General features: G+C 33.3%; 1 protein-coding gene across 1 annotated transcript in view; it reads right to left on the reverse strand.

Annotated features, from left to right (window-relative positions):
- LOC132743592 (uncharacterized) overlaps positions 1–15939 on the reverse strand; it is a 50752-nt gene extending 34813 nt beyond the window's left edge. Inside the window, exon 1 of the mRNA XM_060732147.1 lies at positions 15727–15939. The gene's annotated coding sequence lies outside the window, so the exon portion shown is untranslated. The remainder of the gene's footprint in view (positions 1–15726) is intronic.
- Positions 15940–23959: the final 8020 nt, after the last annotated feature.

The raw sequence follows: 23959 nt of genomic DNA on the forward strand, positions 1-23959 counted from the left end.
AATCCTGTGAAAAATAGTGGAAATCTAACAACACACAGTATAACTGGCAATGGAAATGTTGAGCACTTACCCGGCAAACATAGTGAATATGGAAATTCCAGTATTTATAAATTGAATTCATATATATATCACTTCATCCGCTAGCTAAAATACACATATCACAACGCAAAGGAGCTGCACGTGTTTCACGTGCGTTAGGCGGGTGTGATGTCGTAGTTTATCTGAGAGATGAGAACGGAAATTCCCATAAACTAACAATAAACTCTAGCCCAGATTGGCCCAATGAACTCTAGTGTCAACATCTAATGTGCTTCGTTGAATGTTCAAGGACTTTTGACAAAAAGAATTAACACATTAAAATATGTCAAAATGTGTATTGCCTGTGTAAACATTTTACGCATGTACTTAAAGATCCTGTCTTACACATTTTTTTTCATGGTTTTATTTCATAAAAATGATGCTCAAATTAAGATTTGTCAATATTGTAAGTTCCAATAAGCATTATTTATAAATTAACATTTCATGTAAATAAAGGTAGGTAATTATTAAATTATTTTCTATAAATTCTAAGTCAAATTTTCCAATAAGAAATGAATGCAAATATTTTTTTTATTAAATATAATGTGCACAAATATTTGCAATACACATTTTACATATTCTTCGATGTTTGAAAATTGTTTTATTTGCATATTTACATACATATATAATTTTTTATGCAAGTGTGCCACTTCTCACTTCCCCTCGGAGCGTGCACGTCGCTGAGAAGACACAGGACATCGGCAGAAGATTTGAAGACTGGGGACGACAAAAAAGATCAAAACTTGTGCTGCGGACCAGCTGCCGGTGTCCTGACTATTGCCGATGGGAGTGGCCCTACAAAGTAGGCGCTTAGGTCGACGAGGACGGTGTGCTAGGGTGCGTGAGCCCCTAGCACAGTTAGGCGGCTTGAACGGCAGGCCTTTTCCTGGCACAAACAGCCCTTTTAGGGCTTACCTTTCCTATTGTCACAGGTTACTGTACATTTAGGTTCTCATTGACCGCCGTACAGTGACATACTTTTGGCTCAAAATTCATATCTTTGGCTAATACTCCGTGGAAATTGCATGGAGGTAAATTATCACCACTTTGTGCTTCAAAATAAACTCTTTAAGGACATGACGGATGACATGTTTGGGGTCCGTACTCGACAGCGAAAGCTGCATTTTGTGCCCATAAGGGCGGATGGACCCTCATAAAGCCTCGGTCTCACTTACTCCCGGCAGAGCCCAGGACCATCCCGGTAAGTTACCGGGATGATCCGGGACGATCCGGGATGAAATTATTGTTGCGGTCACACTTACCCCGGCAGCACTACGGTAGTTCCCTACTAACCACCCAGGATGCGCTCCGGATCATCCAGGCAGAGCCCAGGTGAAGCTACGGTTCATGCCGGTGCTTCCCCGGTCGTTCCCGGATGACGCCGGAAGAGCCCCGGTTGACCCAGGCAGAGCCCCGGTCGATCCAGGCAGAGCCCCGGCAGAGCCCAGGACGATCCAGGCAGAGCCCCGGTAGAATCCCGGTGGATTGAAAACGCCCGAAAATGATAACTTTGATACATAATTTTTATTTAATATAATATCTATTGTTCCAAAATAGTAATTCATGATGATTTTCTGAAAAATCCTTATGCCATACTGGATAGAAGGGAAATGGGAAGGCTTTTAATACAAACAAGTTCAATCATCACAAATTGTCCTTATTTTTTTTGAAATGATCCGGGCTTTGCCGGGGCTCTACCGGGATCAACCGTAGCTCTACCTTTATCCTCCGGGGCTCTGCCTGTAGTTACCGGGGCTCTGCCGGCATATACCGGGGCTCTACCGTAGCTCTACCGTAGCTCTACCGGCTATATCATACCCCGGATCATCCCCGGTTTGTGCCGGCAGAGCTACGGTGCTTTCCCGGTATCACCCCGGTCGTTCCCGGCAGAGCTAAGGATGATGCCGGCAAAGCTATACCTTCCCGGATCATCCCGGACCACCCCGGTGCTATTAAATATTTTATTCCATCCGGGGTCGAATGCCGGATGTTCCCGGATCATCCCGGATCATCCAGGACGTTGCCGGCAGAGTTACGGATGTACCCCGGTTGTTAGCTTAAGCTACAGTCTCACTTACATCCCGGCAGAGCCCCGGCAGAGCCCCGGTAGACGTCCGGGGTGATCCGGGAACGACCGGGGTACGACCGGGAACAAGCCTTCCCATTTCCCTTCTATCCAGTATGGCACAAGGATTTTTCAGAAAATCATCATGAATTACTATTCTGGAACAATAGTAACTTACCGGGATGGTCCTGGGCTCTGCCGGGAGTAAGTGAGACCGAGGCTTAAAGCTTTAACTTCATCATCATGGTAATCACACAGTACAACAATACAATCACAAAACATACATAATCCTTAACAATAGATTGAGCATTTGGGCTAGAAATATATTTTGTATATCGAATCGGTCAAATATACGGTAGATGATTTTTTTGTGTTTACTACATTGTAGTTTGAGTAAAAATAATTAAATTCAAGGGAAACAACTTTTTGCTTTATTTGTCAACTTTGTAAAGTTTTATTGTATGTAGTTAGAGAGAACTTGTGTTACAAATTAATTAATAATATTAGGGTTTACCTTAACTCTACTGAGGTCCAAAATCCTAAAATATGAAATCTGAATTTTTGGACACTTCAAACAGAACGATATGCAAAATATAATTAAGAAATATACAATATACTTAGAACTCTAATAAGCTTCGTTTTATATGGTGGCTGATTTGTGCCATTCGTGTTTTCGTCCTGTGATCCCGCCAAGCGAAAAGTCGAAAATTAACAAGTTAAAATGACGGAGGCGCCGAGCGAAAACACGCTAATTAGCGGGAGTGCGGGGCAAAGTTTAATAGCGGTAAATCGAAAATTTAATTTACAAGTTAAAATGGGGGGGGGGGGGGGAAAACACGCTGATAAGTGAAGGGGTAGAGCGAAAACACGCTCATTAGCGGGAGGGCGGTTCAAAGCTTTTTTATATTAAACTAAGCCCCGCGCTGCCGCTTATTAACACGTTTTCGCACCGCGCCCCTGCAATTTTAACTTGTTAATTCTCGACTTTTCGCTTAGCAGGGTCGCGGGGTGAAAACACGAACGGCACAAATCAGCCACTATAGTTTTATCCAACAATTTTAATCTTACGTTTCGACCTTAGAATTCTCTACGAATAGAAAATTTTGTCAATCTTCAGTAGAAGTAAGAGTTTCGTCACATAGACTGCAAATAGAAACAAATCGATTGTCAAGACCGGCGACTATATAAGTATATGAAAGATTATGTTACTTTTGTAACGTCTTAGAAGACGAGTATCATTATATCACAGAATGCACGTTATAAGATGAACATAGACATAGATATATATGATCAAAATATTGGCGAAGCGTTACTTAATGAGAGACGGAAGCGGATTTGAACTTTCACATATAATGCTTTCAAGAAACGAAAAATAATATGGTAATTGTTAAGGATAAGACATTTTTTTACCCTTTTTTTATCTGGATTGGTTAATGGTGTAATTTTTTTTAAACTATACACTGTTACTTAATTGAGTAATAGAGTTGTGTATTTATATAATGTATATCAATATTGTCTTTCACACATATATGTTACATTATATAGTTTAATAACATACTGAGATTTTTATGTTTATTCTATTTTAATTTATCTTGAATTATATTTTGGTTATGACGCTGTGGTAAGAAATATTTTCACCAAGGTTAAGTTATATATATTTATGTCTCACTCGCGTCGGTTGTGTATATATCGTTCATTGATAATATTTCATTTTTTTGTATGTTAGACCATTTTGCTCATGGAACCGATACTTTCTGTGTTTGACCTTGTAACATTTACATATTGAATTCTTGGGAAATCAAGCTGTCGCGATATCATATATATGACATTTGATATAAGACAAACACCATAAACGTGTTTCATGCTTGTTCAAATGAATAATGTAAATCGATCAAATATTTATTATCTAAACATCACGGAAAATAAATATTTAAACAATATACAACAGCTTCTAGAGTGTCTGTGTAAATAACGTTAACACAATACAGACTTTAAGAGGCATCAATTGGGGGAATTATAGTCAAGATATTGTTAATTCCTCATAAATTATATTTATTAAGTAAAACAAAGTAAAAGCTTCTGCCTATTGCCTACTGTATATGTAAACCATGTATGGGTATAATTAATAAGTTATTTTATAAGTCTCAATATCACTAAAGTTCATATCTCATTATGTTTAAATTAAGAAACTGAGCGGAACTGATTAAAACAGATCTGCTCAATATCAACACTTCCGGTATACTTCGAATCAGAGGTCTCGTACGTAGAATACAAATACGAAAACGCAATTCTCCCCGGTTATAAGCGGGAAAAAAAGCAAAACTCTAACAGCTGCAAACAAGTTTGAATATCACTATTATTCTTTTTTCTACTGTATAAGAAACATATTTCTTTTTTGCCACAAATGTGGGACATAAAGGCCACCATTTTACCATGTAAATAAAAGTAGTTCAACGTACAAAGTCACCACTTCCGAAAATGTTTTTAAAATGGGATACTCATATCTCTATAATACAGCGAAAAGCTTGGCAGAGAGTTGGCATCATGAGATCATTGTAATTTATCCTCAATCGCTCGAGCTTGGAAAGAATGTATATGTCTTTTATCCGCCCTACCCTTGAATACGCCGACAGTGCATCACTTTTCTTTTCATGCCCTCATTATGGTGCTAACTTGTCAAGTATAATCACGACAATTCGACAAGTTAACATGCTGTTTGCACATGTCATCATGATACTTTGACAGGTTAACATGTGCTTTGCACGTGCGGACATCACGATAATTCGACAATAAACATGCTGTTTTCACATGTCATCACGATGATTCGGCAAGTTAACATGTTGTTTTCACGTGTCATCACGATGATTCGACAAGTTAACATGCTGTTTTCACATGTCATCACGATGATTCGACAAGTTAACATGTTTTCACGTGTCATCACGATGATTCGACAAGTTAACATGTTGTTTTCACATGTCATCACGATGATTCGACAAGTTAACATGCTGTTTTCACATGTCATCACGATGATTCGACAAGTTAACATGATGGTTGGTCAATAAGTTTGAAATAGAAATATTAAATGAAACTTGATGCGAGCAAGCTAATGTGAAGACCTCATTTAGGATTGCTTTTGGGTCTCCAAGGGTCACGATAACTAATAAGCCAAGTTCTCTTTTTATATTAAATACGTTGTAGTAATTTCCCTTAAAGGCCAGACCAAATCTTTTGTGGTGTTATGTGTTCATGTTTGTCTTTTGTCCTTTTGTTATGGGTGATTGAACTGGTTTTGCAAGTTGAGTGATTTTGGTATGCAAGTTACTTTCTGGAATGTAACATTTCTTAGTAAGTAACTCAGACCACTCCTTGTTAGACTCTTAAAGTGAAACTACAAACAATGTATTACTGAAAAATAAACAATCGGTTTCCGGTCAACACTTAGTTTGAAAAAGATAATTCTATGAAACGTAGCGTATATCAAGCTCATTTGAAGATGTGAAGACTTTGCTAGGGATAGCTTTTGAACCCCTGTCAATGTCAAGGTCTTTTTACTGAAAATAGAAAAATGGTTCCTGGTCAGTTACTAGAGTTTGGAATGAGATCATCTTTTCAAACTATGTATATAGTAAGCCTATGTGGAAACCCTGTTTGGGACTGCTTTTGGGTTAAGATTAATGTCACTGTTACTAAAAAAAGAAACATTATTTTCGATCAATAGCTATAGTTAGAATAAGACATTGTAGTTAGGGTTGTATTGGTATATAGCACGCTTATATGGAGACCTTGCTATGGTTACTGTTGAACTGTCTAGAGTCAACATTACTGTTGCTAAAATAGGAAACACCTTCCGGTCAATTACTAGTTAGGTATGAGATAGTCTTTTCAAACTTGGTACATGTCTCAGCGCTTTGGTGTGACAGTGACCGATCCTGTTAAGAACAGAACAGAACAGACATTTTATTAGACTTATACATAAGTATATCATCTTAATACATAAACATCAATGTTAAACATGTCACAAATCTAGAACATATTACAAAAAATTAATCAAATGCACTTTAGCATATATTCACATATACTACATACATGTATAACAAAGACAGTAAGGTAATAAGTATACTACAGCGCATCTGGTCATATTATTTATAAATGAATTTCGAATAACAAATACCTCTTTCATATATTTGCATAAATTAACAATATCGTTTTTATTTGAAGAAGTAAGCAAATCATGAAATTTAAAAACAGATGGATTGACAAATAAAAACGTTTGATATATTTCTTTCTTATTTGAGAATAGCAATTACATATACAAATAAAGTGGAATTCATCTTCAATATCTCTTGTGTTACAACATAAGCAATATCTTTCGTTTCTTGGTAAATTATTACGAGTAAATCTCCCTGTTTGTATTCTCAATGGATGTAAAGAAATTCTAAGTTTAACCAAATAAGTGCGTAATTTCCTTGGTAATAAATCTAAGTATATTTCATATTCAAGTGTAGTTTTAAATATTCTATACATATTCAAGACAGAGTTTGTGTTAATATTTCCATACCATTCTTGCTTAAAAGTATCTATCAATCTACATTTAAATTCATAAATAAATGCGTTAACATTTACAGAACTAGGGTTCTCAAATACATGTGAGAGAATCCGTAATTATCTAACATCCTCTTAACATGAGAAACCCAATTTGTATAACCGTTATTACAGTCGTTAGCGCTCATTTTATAAACAGATCTTATAATAACACACCAACCCAAACAGAAAAACAATAATTAATAAATAAAACCATCGCAGATATCAACACAACCAAAATTAAGCCAGAATAAAATTCGATACATAAGAACAACAACAAATAAATAATAAAAATATAAATCAACAACAACAACAGAAAGGAACAAGTTCACCCTACAATACACCACTATACTAACATAAATACAGAATATATAATACCAATAATAATAATGAATACTAAGAACAAACAGACCAGCTGTCATATATGTAATTACTATAATGGCAATCGAGTTAAATATAAAGGGTGACATCATTACCTGCTAAATACTGTTTGTGTTTTGAATTTTATTTCTGTCTTTCCTGAAGTCTGATCTTTTTGTTAAGAACATGTTTATTCAATCATCACACCGGTATTACCGCGACAGTATGCAGATCTACTCCAGTATGATAGATATCTGAAAATTACCATCGAACATTATTATAAAATTTTGTAATTAATTACCATCAAATACGGTCCATATCATTTATAAAACTATTGTTCATGAATGGAAATACGTAATAATTTCACTCGTTCTTTTCCTGTTAAGTCTTATTGAGCAGGTTAAAAGTGAAACCTGGAAAAAATCCGTGAATAATGTCTTTCTGTCAAAATATCTAACAAGTTTTAACGAATGCCAGGATTTCCTGTACAAATAGACTTCATCCATAGGCACGCAATCCCAAATACTTAACCCCGTCGATCTTTTTCTTGAAAGTTTTACAACGCTCAATCTTGTCCGGATCGAAGGAAAAAAAGCTGCCGTTTTACAGAACATATAAAATGCTGTCTCCGCGATGCCAGAAAACCACGAAAGTTCTGAAACATCGACAGAAAAATCAAGTTCAATCTTTATCAATTCCTCTTTCTTGCCGTCGCTTAGTCGGAATAGACTGTAAACTATCATTTCTATATTTCTCAAGATAGAAAAGTTATTTAATGCGTTCGTTGGCATCGAAAAAAGCTTTTACAACATGCATACATAACAAAAATGATGATTTAACAGATCAAAAAATTCCTATAAATAAGAGAAGTGATCAACATTGAAAAAACTTTCATTTCTAATTTCATGCATGTTGCTTATGTCATATTGAATGAAAGCAAAAAAGAGATATAAAGATATTATATACATCTATAAATCAACATAAATCAGTTTCTCTCTTTTTGTATGTGATTCTGTGGTATTTGATTTTGATCCTGTGTCTGATATGTATATTCATTCAATCTGTGATCGTTTGAATTCTTCATTGATAGTAACTTAATAATATGAGATGAAAAATATAATGTATAGTTAAATGGACAACGTATGTAATTATGAACTTGTTGTAATTATTTTAGCCATTGATAAAGTTAATTTCAAGGCAAACTAACAACGCTTTTACAAAATCAGATAATTATTTATAGAATATGAATCCACGTTAGTCGTTATTATTTCCGAAATAACTGATTATATATATTGAGATAAAATTTTTTATGTTATTATCTGTCAATAAATGTATCTCCTATTATTTATCTATTTAACATAGTATTTTATGATACACTTGATGCAGTGCGTGGCGATGTATAATAAATTTCCCTTTTTATTACTAATCAATATTAAATAATGAGAATCTCGCCTACTTTTAATGTTAAGATTCTCTATGTGTATATGTTGTCGATGAGAAGCGTGAACATTTAACCTCGAGAAAACTATTTTGCATAAATGCTAGCAAATAGAATATTCCACTTTTACAGCAAGATATACTTTTGCCTGTTAATAATACATAGTGCGTTTTTATTCATGAAAAATGTGTAGTTTCGCTTCTAACCTTAGATACATTGATATCAGTGTTGTAGCCCATTGTAACTGACTATGACTACAGACTAGTTGCAACTATACAGCTTCGATTTATTAATAATGAAAATAATGCGGATTATCATTCTTCCTTTTTTGCTATTGAAAGTAGAATTGTGTATTTAGAGTCTTGTGTGGTACCTAAATCATAGCTTTTTGTATTTGTGTAACTGCATTGTGCCTAATATACTTTTTCGTATCCAGTGCAACATTACCTTAGCTATTATGAATAAAAAGTCAAAAAATTTCCTAATAATATTAACATATTTTGGTTCTTTCAATATTATTGTGACCATATTTTAACAGTGGTAATAATACGCGTTTTGTTTTAATTTCAGTCTTTTTTCATCATTTTCTGTTTAACCTCAATTTACCATGAGTATATCTGCCGTTCTACGCCTTTGTCACCCCGCGACCCCTTCCTTTTACTTTTTCTTCATAAGTTTGTGAGAATATAATGACCTTTAATTATTAGCCCCTTAACACATATGGTTGTAAGCGAAAATGTGGTTAAAATATATGTGACACTTTTCGTCCGTTTGCCCGTCAGTTTTACTATCATAATGGCCCCCACCCTCATACTATCCAAGATTATCATTCAGTGTTCCCAGGAGTTGCCATTCAAGGGATGACAGATGCCGTCCCTTTCGTTATTTGTGTGATTGAAGAAGGTGGTCGTTAGTAATGCTCTACCCATTCACTTCACATTAGTAGAGGAACTTTATGAAACTGTTTTAGTGGTATCTAAAAATTAGCTGCATCCCGTGCACCTCTATAAATACTTTTGTAATCGTGCATTAACTCAATTACTGATACACCTGACTTTATCTCATCCATCTGAGGATGGTGCAGCAACTTTGAAATCAAATTTTATGAAAAATATCAACCGCAAAATTGCAATTTTGAGATGTCCCCCTAGTTGCTTAGTATAACAGGAAATTTCAGACTGACATTTTAACTAAAGCAATGTCCAGTCAACTATTGTGCCAAGATTGATTATATTGAAGGCATTTGTATATTTTTATAGCAACTTGAACTTTAACGAGACCTTTCAATAAAACAGCCATTTTTTCACAAATGCTCATGGGAATGGAATAACTTTTTCTATCTTGAGGAAAATATTAGATAATTGCATATTTAACTCTCAATCTGACTAAAGGACGCAAAGAAAAGAGGATGATTAAAGATGAACTTAATTTTCGTCAAATGTTTAGCCACCTCATTATTTCTCCAAATCGACGCCAAGATTATAAATATGGATCTGCCCTACAACGCCAGAAATTTTTTCTTCACCGGACAAAATGAGCTCTGTATAATCTTCAAGAAACAGACCTTCACGGGGTAGATATTGGCCTGCGTGACCCCAATGGCATAACGTCTTAATTATAACAGAGAATCCTCCATTTACTTAAAACTTGAGATAGTTTTTTAACAGAAAACAGACATTTTCACGGAATTTTTTCAAGGCTTTCACTTTTTAACCTGCTCAAAAAGTCTGAAAACAGGAAAAAACGAGTCCAAAATTACCTTACAGTTATCTCCTTTCAATGGACCAATAGTTTTATAGCTAATGGATAATGGGCCGTATTGTGTAATATAATTAAACCAACCATAATTTATAACCTACCTGTACGAATCTGGTAATTTTCAGATATCTGCCCATCACTGCCAGTGATCTGCCATCACTGCCGCCGGTAATACGGTGTGATCATTGCATATGTACATGTATATAAATTAGGAATGAATATTGTAAATAATAACGCCTCGGGTAACAGTATTTTCCTCGGGATGATATTTTTACTGTTACCCACAAACCTATGTGTCATTTATATACTTGGTTTAATTTTACACACATTTGATCGTGTTTGGTTCATAAATGTGTGATAACCACCCCACATCGTTCACCATCCTTATAGTTAAAAACAGTCCCTGTGCGCGGTGCTTCTGGCCCGCTTGCGGTTAAACTAAAATTGTACAACTATATTAAAAAAAAATAAATAAAAATGTTCTGTTCTGTTTTGTTCAGTTAGAATCAAACTCTTATAACAGATACCTAATTTAAGATAAAATCTAATCAATGGGGACATCTTATAGACACAGTTGCAGCTGTTGCAATATGCATAAATAACGTTATCGCATGGCTTTGAGCTTTTTCGTTGTTTTTTCTAACCACACTTCCATTCAGGATTTGAAAATAAATTAAAATAGTGCAGTTATGTCACTTGATTCATATAGGAAAAACTCAAATTATAATAACAGTTGATTGTGCACCTAATATAGTAGGTTGAGTTTATATAGAGCTCAATAGGAATAGGACAAAAAGGCATTGGTAAACACAATTTTAAAATACAAAAAAAGAAGCTGTGCAACGGTGATGGCTCCTCAACGTTTTGACCAGATAAACACTTGATATATCTCTTTTAGTTTCAGAGTTATGTCCCGGACAAAGTTCACAGCGTAGAAATGAACAAAGGGCAATAACACCAAAATTAGGCAATGCAGAGTTACGTTTTTTTTGCAAACCACATCTTCTCAATGAGATCAATGTACCTTTTCTTGGTGATACCTCTTGTGATTTCAGAGTAATGTCCCGTGCCAAGTTCATAATGTAAAACTTAACAAACTGCAATAACTCTAAAATTAGGCAGGGCAGAGTTACGATTCTTTTGCACTTTTAATCCTTCTCAATGATATTTCTATCTGCCTACAAAGTTTCTTGTTGGTATCTCTTGTGGTTTCAGAGTTAATTGTTAAATTACTTTGTTTTGAAAACAGCGAAAACAACTTTAAACGGCTGCGATCACTGACATTTAGCTAGCTGTGAGATCCCTTAGACAGTATTAGCTGATATTGGTTCATTTAATATGGGGTTCCCATTTGAAATAAAAGTGAAAGGGCACAAGAGAGGGAAATGCACAAAATACGTTTTATGCCCCCTTCGAAGAAGAGGGGGTATATTGTTTTGCTAATGTCGGTCTGTCGGTCTGTCCGTCGGTAGACCACATGGTTTCCGCTGATTATCTTGAAAACATTTATCACAAAGTCTTCGTATTTCACATATTGATTAGTTATAACTAGTGGATGTCTCCTATTGATTTTGGGGTCACAAAGTCAAAGGTCAAGGTCACATGGGCTTTAAATGTTAGAATGGTTTCCGCTGATTATCTTGAAAAGAATTCATAACAAACTATTCATATTTCAAATATTGATTTGTCAGAGCTAGTAGATGACTCTTATTGATTTTTAGGTCACTAGGTCAAAGATCAAGGTCACAGGGCTTAAATGTCAAAATGTTTCTTGCCTGAATATCTTGAAAAATTATTCATTCACAAATGTCTGCATCATTTCAACATACTTGCCATTAATTAATAACTAGTACGATGACCCTTATTGATTTCGCTGTCACTAATCAATCAAGGTCACAGGACCTGGATATATAGATTTCTGCCATACTTATCTTGCTACTATATATCACAAAGTCTTATATTTCACATTATTGATTTGTATAACAAGAGATGACCACTATGATTTTGGTCACCAGTCACATGTTCAAGGTAACTGGTCTTTGAATATATATATTTCAGCTCATTATCTTGTAAAGATTGATTATTACAAAGTCTTCATATTTCACATAGTGATGTCATAACCAGTGTGATCCTTATTGCTTTTGTGGTCACTAATCAAAGTCAAATTCCTTGGGCCTTAAATCAGTCAGAATGGTTTCCGCATATTTATCTTGCAAAAGAACTTTTTACCACAAAGTCAATTTTACAGACTGTATTGGTCATACAATAGATGACCCTTATGATTAGTGTCACTATCAAAGAAGTTCAGTCACAGGCCCTTAAATGTTCATATCTTGAAAAACATCTTATCAACAAACGACGTCTTCATTATTGTTATTTTTCCATAATTTGAACACTCCTTACCCAAATAGGCATAGCTTCTACAACAAAATAACCAATTTATGTGATCAAAGTACTTGAAAGGAATATGATCGTTCACATTTCTTGTTATTATTTTATGCCCTCCGGGCATATATGATCTGAAACCGGTCCGTCCCGTCCTTCCGTTCCGTCCGTCTTCCGTCTGTCCTACCGAGGATTAACCTTAGAACGCAAGGTTTGGATTTTTCTAAGTCTTAACCTGAAATAAATGGCTTCGTAAGTTTTACTCACTTAACTATATCAATACGTACATGATCTGGCAAGTACATAACCTGCTTTCATATTTACCAATTACCCTTTTTCAGCCTTAGAAAATGAATATATGGTTTAACCTAAAACGCAAGTGAAAAGGCTAAGTTCTATCTATACTAATTGCTATAATTTCCACACACTATCAATACAAAGTACATGATATGCCAAGTAAATCTATAACGTGTCACATTTTCCCATATATTCCATATTTCACTTTGAAAATAGGCCTTGTCTGTTTAACCTAGTTACGCAAGTTGATGATCTAATTTTCTCCTAATTGCCTTAATTCTCTTAATATAATCTCAATAGTAGTGTGATACCTTGATTCCTCGATTTTTGTGGAGAACGCCGTCCTCAGGTGTCAAGGCAAGTTCACTGCTGTTAAAAAAATAAAATATAACATTTTTGGTCATATAGGCCTTTATATTGTAAGTGATGCTATTTAATAAACTTCCTTTCTTTGGGTTAGTAAGGCGTCAATTGGGCAGAGGTCAATGTAACAACGAGGTCACCATGTTAAAAACTAGAGATTTTACAGTGTATTGACCTTTATCTATAAGACAGAATGATGTATTTATAACTATAGAAACAGAAACTTTGATGCAGTATGTCAGTCAATGTAACAATGTCAAGTCACCATCTAAAAATAGATTTACAACATTCTGCTCATAAAGCCTATTAAGGACAGAATATTAATATTCTAGGAAATAACTTGCCAATAGTATTCATACCTTTTGATGTATATATTCAGTGGTCAAGGACACTCTGTCAAAAATAGATTTTACACTTTTGCCCATACAATTTATATTATGACAGAGTTATTTCAATATTGGTAGCGAAGATAACTTGCATGGGTATTCTTCCTTTGGCTGGAGTAAGGGGTCAGTTGGGTCAAGTGTTACCAGTACCTAAAAAAAAGATTTTACACTTTTTTTCGAATACGGCCTTTATTCATTGACAGATGTATATTCATATTTGGGTAGGAAGATTAACTTCTGCATGAAGTTGAATATTTTTCAAACTTCAAAAGTCAGAGCAAAGACTTGGCAACTTATATTTTTCACACTTACAAAATGCCATTACTTTGTCAAGCTATAAAACTTGCGTTTACAATTTTTTGGCAATTTTTCTGTCCATTACTTAGTGAATGGGTGAACATTTTTTGAAATATTGCTACTGACAAGAATCTGAGCCGGGGGCATTTGTGTTTAACAAACACGTTCTTGTTTTTTACTGATTTCTATTACAAAAAATAGTGCATAAAATTGCGATAAAACAGTTATAATATCTCGGGATGTTTCTGCAAAAAAATCGTCTCGGCCTGAGGGCCTCGACTTTTCATGGCAGAAACATCCCTCGATGTCACCCCAGGTACTGTCATACCACCGTAATAAATCGTTTCATATACTATAATTACATCTCGTGAAACAACTAAGTATTGTAAATTATCAAAAACAGATCTGCCTACATCATCAATAATTAGCTACATAAATTGTCCGATTTTACAAGGATGCCATTGTTGTTGTTGTTGTTGTTGGAAATATTTATTAGAAAACGGTGTAAGAGAACAATCTAAGATCCAGTATGTAATTTTGAATATTTATATTTAAAAATGTGTTAAGGAATAAGCTATCACTGCTAGACATGTAAGCATTTATTATATTGTATGTTGCACATGACTATTTTGGAGTAAAATTCTAATTGTAACTCGTCAAGAGAACGGGTTCCTCGAATTCGAGCCATTCGCTATTCTAAAATATCATTGGAAAACAACTGGAACAAATCAGATTTGTGACTAGAAACACGCCTCTCTCATCTGGCATCTCAGAAGCCTATTTTTGACGGGATGTAAGTTTTAGACACGTTAATATTTTTAGAGCGCGCCAAATACAAACATATAAAATCTACTAAATATTTTCTAATGTGTTTTGTGAGATGTGTGGGCAAATGATTAGCCATACAATACATCACAATTGTGTACTACCCCTTACACCTGTTGTTCGTAACAATATCTTACCTTTATTGAAGTATATATTTCTTTTTTTTTTTACATTTTAACAATAACAATTGTGCCTGACTTGTTCCTAAAATTTGGTCCATTTATTATGGCATTTTATTTCAAGGCATTTTCAGTAGAAATGTTGGCTACGTACACCAAGAATAATAATAAATAATCGTAACAACGAAAATGCAGAGTAATTATTTTGCTAGCTGATTTTGCAATCTGAACTTTCATTTCAGTAATAAACATCTTTATTATATACTTATAAATGAAATATTGAGAAATATTGATAGAATAAAATGCGTATTTTCATTTTCCGTATTTTCACTGTAAAAATTTATTTTTGACTGCAGTGAAACATATTTTCCAATTTTCATGGTCTTGCCGGCATACTTCTTTTTAAATTCGTCCAGTACAACCAAAATTTAAGGAAAGTCTTCAAATTTAATGTAAAAATAAAAATTATATAATAAACAAAAATCAAATTTCTATAAAATACTGCATTATTATTCACATGTGGCCAATGAAAATTACCTAAATTTCACTCTGCGCTACGCCACTCAGGAAAATATTATCCCATAACCACATGGATGAAAATAAATCATGTATTTATAGAAAAAACATGAATATCCTCTATTTATCAGTTATACATATGTTTATTAGACTATAACTGTAATAACGAAAATACATACTTGTGTTTCACAAACACACGTGCGATTCTTACATTCAAGCGTTTATAATATACGGTATGTAACAACAAAATGAACTTACCCGTTATAAGCGTAACATTAATCCAGATTCAACATTATTTCCTATCACAATTTTTTGTTAGGAAAAAAAAAATCAAAGGAATTTCAACTTTGAACTTGGAACGGTCGACCTAAGTATTTCATATCATTAATACATGTAGTCAAACGAATTATAATTTAAAAAAAACACTACAAGACTTATTGTAAACATATTAACATAAATGAGTCTGTTTTGTATAAAACATCTTGTATACAACATCAGTAATTCCTTTTGTAGCCAGAATCAATATCATAAGTAGATAAGTACTTTCTATTCCCATAAGATATAAGCTCATGATGAAGACATGCAATATATGCTAGACAGTATATAGCAAAATGTTAAAAATACCAATGTAACACCCGAAAGGTTACAAATATTAAATGTCCTCCAAGGTATCCTATGACATCAAAATTCTACCGAAATCCAACCCTGGATATATGGTTACAATGATATAATTCTTTCGATATTTAGAAACAAGAAATCTACGTTCTTCAATCGAAATATATCATAGTGTTCGCATAATAATCGTTTATTTCAGAAAATTAACATATATCATCCAGTGAAATTCCAATCTATATATGTAAATTAAAATCTAATTTTGGAAAGATTTGAACGAAATATTTTTTTATTTTAGTCATCGCAGTCCAGTTTATGATACAACACGTTGTTTTATATAAATGTGTGTCCACGAATTTTATTGACTTTGATTCTGGACAAATAAATGAGCTATATATGATAGAAGAGGCATTTAAATTTGAACAGCTGGTACATTTACATCACAAATGTTTGATTGGAAAAATACCCAGCAGCTGTCTGGCTGTCTTATAATGAAACATAAAGATTACCACAGATAAATTACATGACCAATGTTATTGTTATATTTACTATGATTGTCTCTACACTTACTGATATTTCACGTTGATACGCAAACATGTACATGTTCAAAGTATTTCCGTCACGCGACAAATTACTTAAAACACTGCACATGCGCTGTGATTCACCACGAGATATAACTGTGACCTATAAATATGGAAAGCCATGGCTGTCTGATGTTGTTCTTTTTCAATTTATGTAACCATTTGGATTATATATAAGTTCACTTTGACAATATATGAATTGAAAACACCTTCTTATTTAACCGGAATCCATTATATTAATCAACAGTTACAATAAATGAAACCATACCGTCAGTGTATGAAACCGAGGTAGCAATATACAAGTTGATTTTCTCAATATATGATTCCAGTTCTTCAATATATGGTACCAAAGAAGCCATGTATGGAATCAGATATCTTTATATGAAACCAAATTATTTATATATTAATTCAATTTTCAATATATAAAACCAATCCTTCAATATATGGTACCAAAGTAGCAATATATGGAACCAGATGCCCTTATATGAAACCGAATTATTAATATATTAATTCATTTTTACAATATATGAAACCATTTAATCAATGTATGGAACCAGAGTAGCAATATATCAATTGATTATCACATTATATGAGACAAATTTTTCACTATATGGAACCAAAGTAGCCATGTATGGAACCAGGTGTCCTTTTATGAAACCGAAATATCAATATATTAATTCAGTTTTACAATACATGATTCCATTTTATCAATGTGTTGAACAAAAGTGTCAATATATAAGTTGATTATCTACGGAGCCCCTAAGGTGACATTCTCGACACTTTTACCCCGGCATTTAATTCGTTTTTACGAAATATTAATTCGTAATTACGAAATATTAATTCGTTTTTACGAAATATTAATTCGTTTTTACGAAATATTATTTCGTAATTACGAAATATTAATTCGTTTTTACGAAATGTTATTTCGTAATTACGAAATATCATTTCGTTTTTACGAAATATTAATTCGTATTTACGAAATATTAATTCGTTTTTACGAAATGTTATTTCGTAATTACGAAATATTATTTCGTTATTACGAAATATTAATTCGTAAAAACGAAATGTTATTTCGTAATTACGAAATATTAATTCGTTTTTACGAAATCTTATTTAAGGTCATTTTGAGCTTGATAATGAACCTATTAATCTCACAAATGGGTCATTTACATGCCTTGATCAACTTTGCGATTATAAGCCGAATGGTTCTCAAGTTATTATATTTAAGTGAACAGGGTTTTTGAGTGAGAAGTCATTCTCTTTCCAAAATGGTCTTTTTTCCCCATTGTCAAATACATGTTCCTATCAGCAATGTTTTAATGTTTGAGGCAATCTTTTACGACATGTATCTTTAAAACAGAAACATGCTATATTATTCCGTTCTTTTATCATATACATAAGTAAAACTAATGGGACGAGGAGGGGGTTGGTCCAGATTTCACTAATCTAATCAATTTAAAATGAATATTTCCTCACAATTTAGTATTAGAAATGTCCGTGTTTGGATTTGAAGCACAGGACCCCCATCATTTTAAGTAAATTTTCCTAGCGCGTGTCTATCACGGCTGTGGCTCAACGCTATTGACATGCGAATATTTTAATTTATGTACAATAGTGTAAAGTTAAAAAACTTGGGGAGAACAAAAATCACTATTTATATTGCATGTACATGCCTTATATTAAGTCAGGAACTTAGTTTTGAGGCCTTATTTATAAATATTACCAAAACTCTTTGAAACGCTAGAAAAAAGTTTATTCGTTTTTACGAAATATTATTTCGTATTTACGAATTATTATTTCGTAATAACGAAATAACATTTCGTTTTTACGAATTAATATTTCGTAATTACGAAATAATATTTCGTAATTACGAACTAATATTTCGTAATTACGAAATAATATTTCGTAATAACGAATTAATATTTCGTAATTACGAAATAACATTTCGTAATAACGAATTAATATTTCGTAATTACGAAATAATATTTCGTAATTACGAATTAATATTTCGTAAAAACGAATTAATATTTCGTAAAAACGAAATAATATTTCGTAATTACGAATTAATATTTCGTAAAAACGAATTAATATTTCGTATTTACGAATTAATATTTCGTAAAAACGAATTATTATTTCGTAATTACGAATTATTATTTCGTAAAAACGAATTAAATTCCGGGGAAAAAAGTGTGGAAAATGTCACCTTAGGGGCTCCGTAATTATCACATTATATGATACCAGATCTTCAATATATGCATCCAAGTAAGTCATGTATGGAACAAGATGCCCTGATATGAAACCGAATCATCAATATATTAAATCAATTTTACAATATATGAAACCATTTCATCGGTGTATTGATCCAAATATCAATTTATAACTTGATCCGGCCCTGATGTCGTGTCAGTTCTTCAATATATGGTACCAAAGTAGCAATATATGGAACAAGATGTCCTTATATAAAATCGAATTATCAAGATATTAATTCATTTTTACAATATATGAATCCATTTTATCAATGTTTTGGACTGAAGTTCCCATATATAAGTTGATTTTAACATTATATGACAGCAATTCCTCAATATATTGATTAAGGTTGCTAGTATATGAATCCACTTTTCCAATGTATGGAACCAAATGACCAATTCGTGGAACCAGTTCAGTTTTTATTAAACAAAGGCATATAATATGCAACTGGTTTTAACAACAAACAAACAGAAAAACAGTCAAAAATCACTAATAACACAATATAAGAATACAATTATGACTAGCTAAAGAAACAAAAAAGGAGATCACATTGTTCATTTCAAGTACTGAATTCAATACAACATGTTACAACATAATTATATTGAAAAACTGGTATCTTGAAATGTCATTATCAACTTTTATATTGCTACTTCGGTTCCATACATTGCAAAATGAATTAATTTTATGATTATTTGGTGCAATATATGAATATCTGGTTCTATATATTGCTGCTTTGGTACCATATATTGAAGAATTGGTATCATATAATTTGATAACCAACTTTTATATTTCTACTTTGGTTTCATAAATTAATAAAATGGTTTCATATAATGAAAAATGATATAAGGATATCTGATCCCATAATGGCTACTTTGGTACCATATATTGAAGAACTTGAGATATATATTGAGAAAATGAACTAATATATTGCTAAATTGTTTGTAACTGTGGATTAATATTATGGATTCCGGTTAAATAAGAAAGTGTTTTCAATTCATATACGTATAGTCAAAGTGAACTTATATATTATCCAAATGGTTACATAAATTGAAAAAAGAAAAATATCACACAACCATGGCTTTCCATATATAAAGTGGTTGTATTGGTATTTCAGTTTAAAGTAAAACAAGATGTCATAGGCTGCCAGATCCCCTGCCAAACTGGAGAAAGTTATAAATATAGATAGTCTACAAACACTATCATTTAAGTATACATCAAATGAAATAACTGATCAAATGTACAAAGCTGGGACAAGAGATATTCTAGAATAACATGAAATGTTTTAAGAACGTTTGGAATAACAGCTGGATAAAAAATAAACATGAAAGAAAACATGGCAATACTTCCTAAAAAAATGTAAAATTGTCTCTCTTGTCAACTACATACCTTCTTGCTGATCTATCCTCCAATTGTATCATGCATTGTTGTTGTAAATGTGTCAGAGGTAAATCGCATATATAAACCCGAACTCTAGAGCATACCCATTGATTGGTTCATTTTGTTTTCTGTCAACCTATTTTATTTGTTTGCTTGTTTGATTTTAAGCCTTTTCCCAACAGTATTTCAGTCATATAGGCGGGTAGTTTCCTTACCATCGTTCATGGAGAGTTAAAGCAGTACTAGACTACCTTCCACCGCGGTAAACTACCAAAGCATCTCCCGGAGATCGAATCAACGCCAGAGAGGTAACTGGATTAGAAGTCATCGACTCTAACCCCTCGACCACTGAGGCAGTTTCTATTAACCTATAAAATTTCGATATTAATTTGATAAGTAATGGTAAAGATGAAATTCAAACATGAAAAATAACAAAGAGCAATTCCTCAAAAATTATTTATCATTCTTGTGCACTTTTACCTTCTCAATGAGATCCGCTAATAATACAACACTTTTTAGTTATGCTCCGAACAAAAATGATAAAAATAACAATAAATGTATAAATTTAATTAAATTAAATCAAATCAAATATTAAATATCAAATGTTAAATTAAGTGAGTGAGTGAGTGAGTGAGTGAGTGAGTGAGTGAGTGAGTGAGTGAGCGAGCGAACGGGCGAACGAACGAACAAACGAACTAAGGATGAATGAATGAATGAATGAATGAATGGAAAAAATATAACAAAGTGCAATTACACAAAAATGATCAAAAAGGTATAATTATCATATTTGTACATTGTACTCTTTTTGCATAACATAACATAACATAACATAACATACACATAACATACACATACATACACATAACATATAACATAACATATAACATAACATAACATAACGTAACGTAACGTAACATAACATAACTTTAATTCGACATTTAAATTATAACAACAAAATTATAGTCGATTTACATCAAATAGTGCAAAAGTGAGACATGTGAACAACCTAGAAATATATATGTATGCTTACCGAGAAGTTCATTACATGATGAATGCCAATCACATTAGAATAATATATATATTTGAACGATTTATATGATAACATCAGCATTATTATCAGAAATGTATTGGCGGGGCGAGAACTCGTGTGAAATGTGAATAGGTTATTCTTGTGCGACTTGTTTCCCTTCCCTTGCAAAAAATATGTGCCAAATTAGTATCGCGATATGTTTTAAACATTACTTTATTTATTTACTTTATGTAAAGTCATACAGATCTTAGGTAAATACTTTAATTGATACAATTCATATAAGTCATTCTTGACGAAAACAGTACGAAAGTCAAGGTCTTTTATGATATAAAACATTGGTATTATATCTCAAGAAATCGACCAATCTACGTCAGCCTTTCGAAGATGTCAAAATTTTAGACTGACAACATAGGTCTATGTTGATCCAACATTTAATTATAAAAAAGGTCTTGTTTATTATAGTGGCACCCCTACTGAAAGGGCCAGCCATTTCTGACTTATGAGACACCTTTTGCTTGCATATCATGCACCTCCTAAGTCGTATACCACTATGCCAGGCGCCAGGTGGATATAAATCGGTAACCATTCATTAACAACCTCGCGGCTCACGAAGCGGCCATTTTGGAAAGAGTCCCACGATAAACATTCATTTTTCAATTAACGCTGACGGGGCTCGAACCTTCGACCTCCCGATCCGAAGGCGGACGCCTTAACCACTATGTCAACAGTACCGGTAACCGATAACAATATTTTATCTCCTTAAACTAGCTTGACACAGTTTCACTACATAAGATTAAATCACAAACAAAAGCAATGTGCATGTTTAAATAGTACAAATTGTTATAAGGCATGTAACATACAATTATAATGTACAACATAATACAAATTATACAAAGCATGTAAGTATAATATATACGGTATATTTAAGTTAATACATTCAATGTTTTAAAGACGGTCTTTAAATGCACAAAATTAAAAGCGTGCTATACAGTTCAGTGTTTTCGTTTTTTTTGTAGTGTTGGTCACTCTATATTTTGTTTCGAAGGCCACATTTGAAATAAAGATATGTTATTTGTTTTCTACGATGGTATATCTTCATGTGTTACCTTCTTTACATTGATGGGAAGAAACTCTGGTGCCGACGGAAAACGCAACTCCCCTGGCTGGCTTTCACTAAACGTCATCTTAACTTTTGAAAAACGTCTAAATACATAAGCAGCTATCTTCAGGTCTCTGTCGACAGGTTCATTGTCGACATGACTAAAATATTTGATATTTGAGTTCTTTTTCGTCATGTTGGATAAATTTGGACATGCATATTAAAGCGAACATATAAATTACCGTGCATATTCAGTAACGCAGGAATGTGCCAATAACGTACTGTGGACTTTTGTTATTGCAAAGATATCATTTTTCAGATTTTTTTATTGTACGCGTTTTATTGTCGAATTCATATTCTAATCTCCATTGCACAGGCGACTTTAAAGTAAATGCAAAACGGGTACAATGTATGTTTATGTATTAAAACAATTAAACTAAAAGTAACAATTTGAATGTTTTGAAAGAATCATTTGCCGGCGAAAATGGAGACTAATGACTCTCCATTTTCATGCCTTTGTTTTGCTAATGTAGTTCGGTCGGTATGTCCGTGGGTGGACCACATGGTTTCCGCATATCATCTTGAAAACTATTTATCACAAAGTCTTCATATTTTACATACTGATAGGTCATAAATAGTTTAATATGACTTCTTTTGATTTTGGGGTCACTAGGCCAAAGATCAAGGTAACAGGGACCTTAAATGTTAGAATGGTTTCCGCTATCACTTGAAAACTATTCATCACAAAGTCTTTATATTTCACATACTGATTGGTCATAACAAGTAGATGAACCCCTTTTGACTTTCGGGTCACTAGGTCAAAGATCAAGGTCACAGGGGCCTTAAATGTCAGACTGGTTTCCGCTGATTATCTTAAAAACTACTCACCAAAAAATCTTCATATCTCACATACTAATTGGTCATAACGAGTAGATGACCCCTATTGATTTACGGGTCGCTAGGTCAAAGGTCACAGGGGTCTTAAATGTCAGAATGGTTTCCGCTTATTTTCTTGAAATTGGTTCATCATAAAGTCTTCATATTTCACATACTGATTGGTCAGAACTAGTAGATAACCCACATTTATATTCGCGTCACTAGATCAAAGGTCAAGGTCACAGTTGCCTTAAGGGTCAGAATGGTTTCTACTGTTCATCTTGAAAATTATTCTTCACAAAGTCTTCATATTTCACATACTGATTGGTCATAACTAGTGGATGACCCCATTAATTTTGAGATCATTAGGTCAAGAGTCAGGTTCACAGGGGCCTTTATTGTCAGAATGGTTACATGAATACGATAATATATATTTTATTCCACCTACCCACCAACTTGCATAACTTATTAATGATAGCTCTCATTCAGTTTCAGGTCATATTGGTCATTTTTCCATAACTGAAAACTTCCGTGTACCCATTTAATTTATGGCATTTTTCTATAAAAAATTTTCCCAATAGAAAAGATCAAGGGCTAAGAGGGGGGGGGCAAAATTTTCGTTCGAATTCTGACCTGCTTAAAATTTGGATAGGACTTTAATTTCCAAAA

Source organism: Ruditapes philippinarum, unplaced genomic scaffold (assembly GCF_026571515.1).
Source record: "Ruditapes philippinarum isolate M1 unplaced genomic scaffold, ASM2657151v2 ctg1172_1_1_1_1, whole genome shotgun sequence".
NCBI classification, from domain to species: Eukaryota; Metazoa; Mollusca; class Bivalvia; order Venerida; family Veneridae; genus Ruditapes; species Ruditapes philippinarum.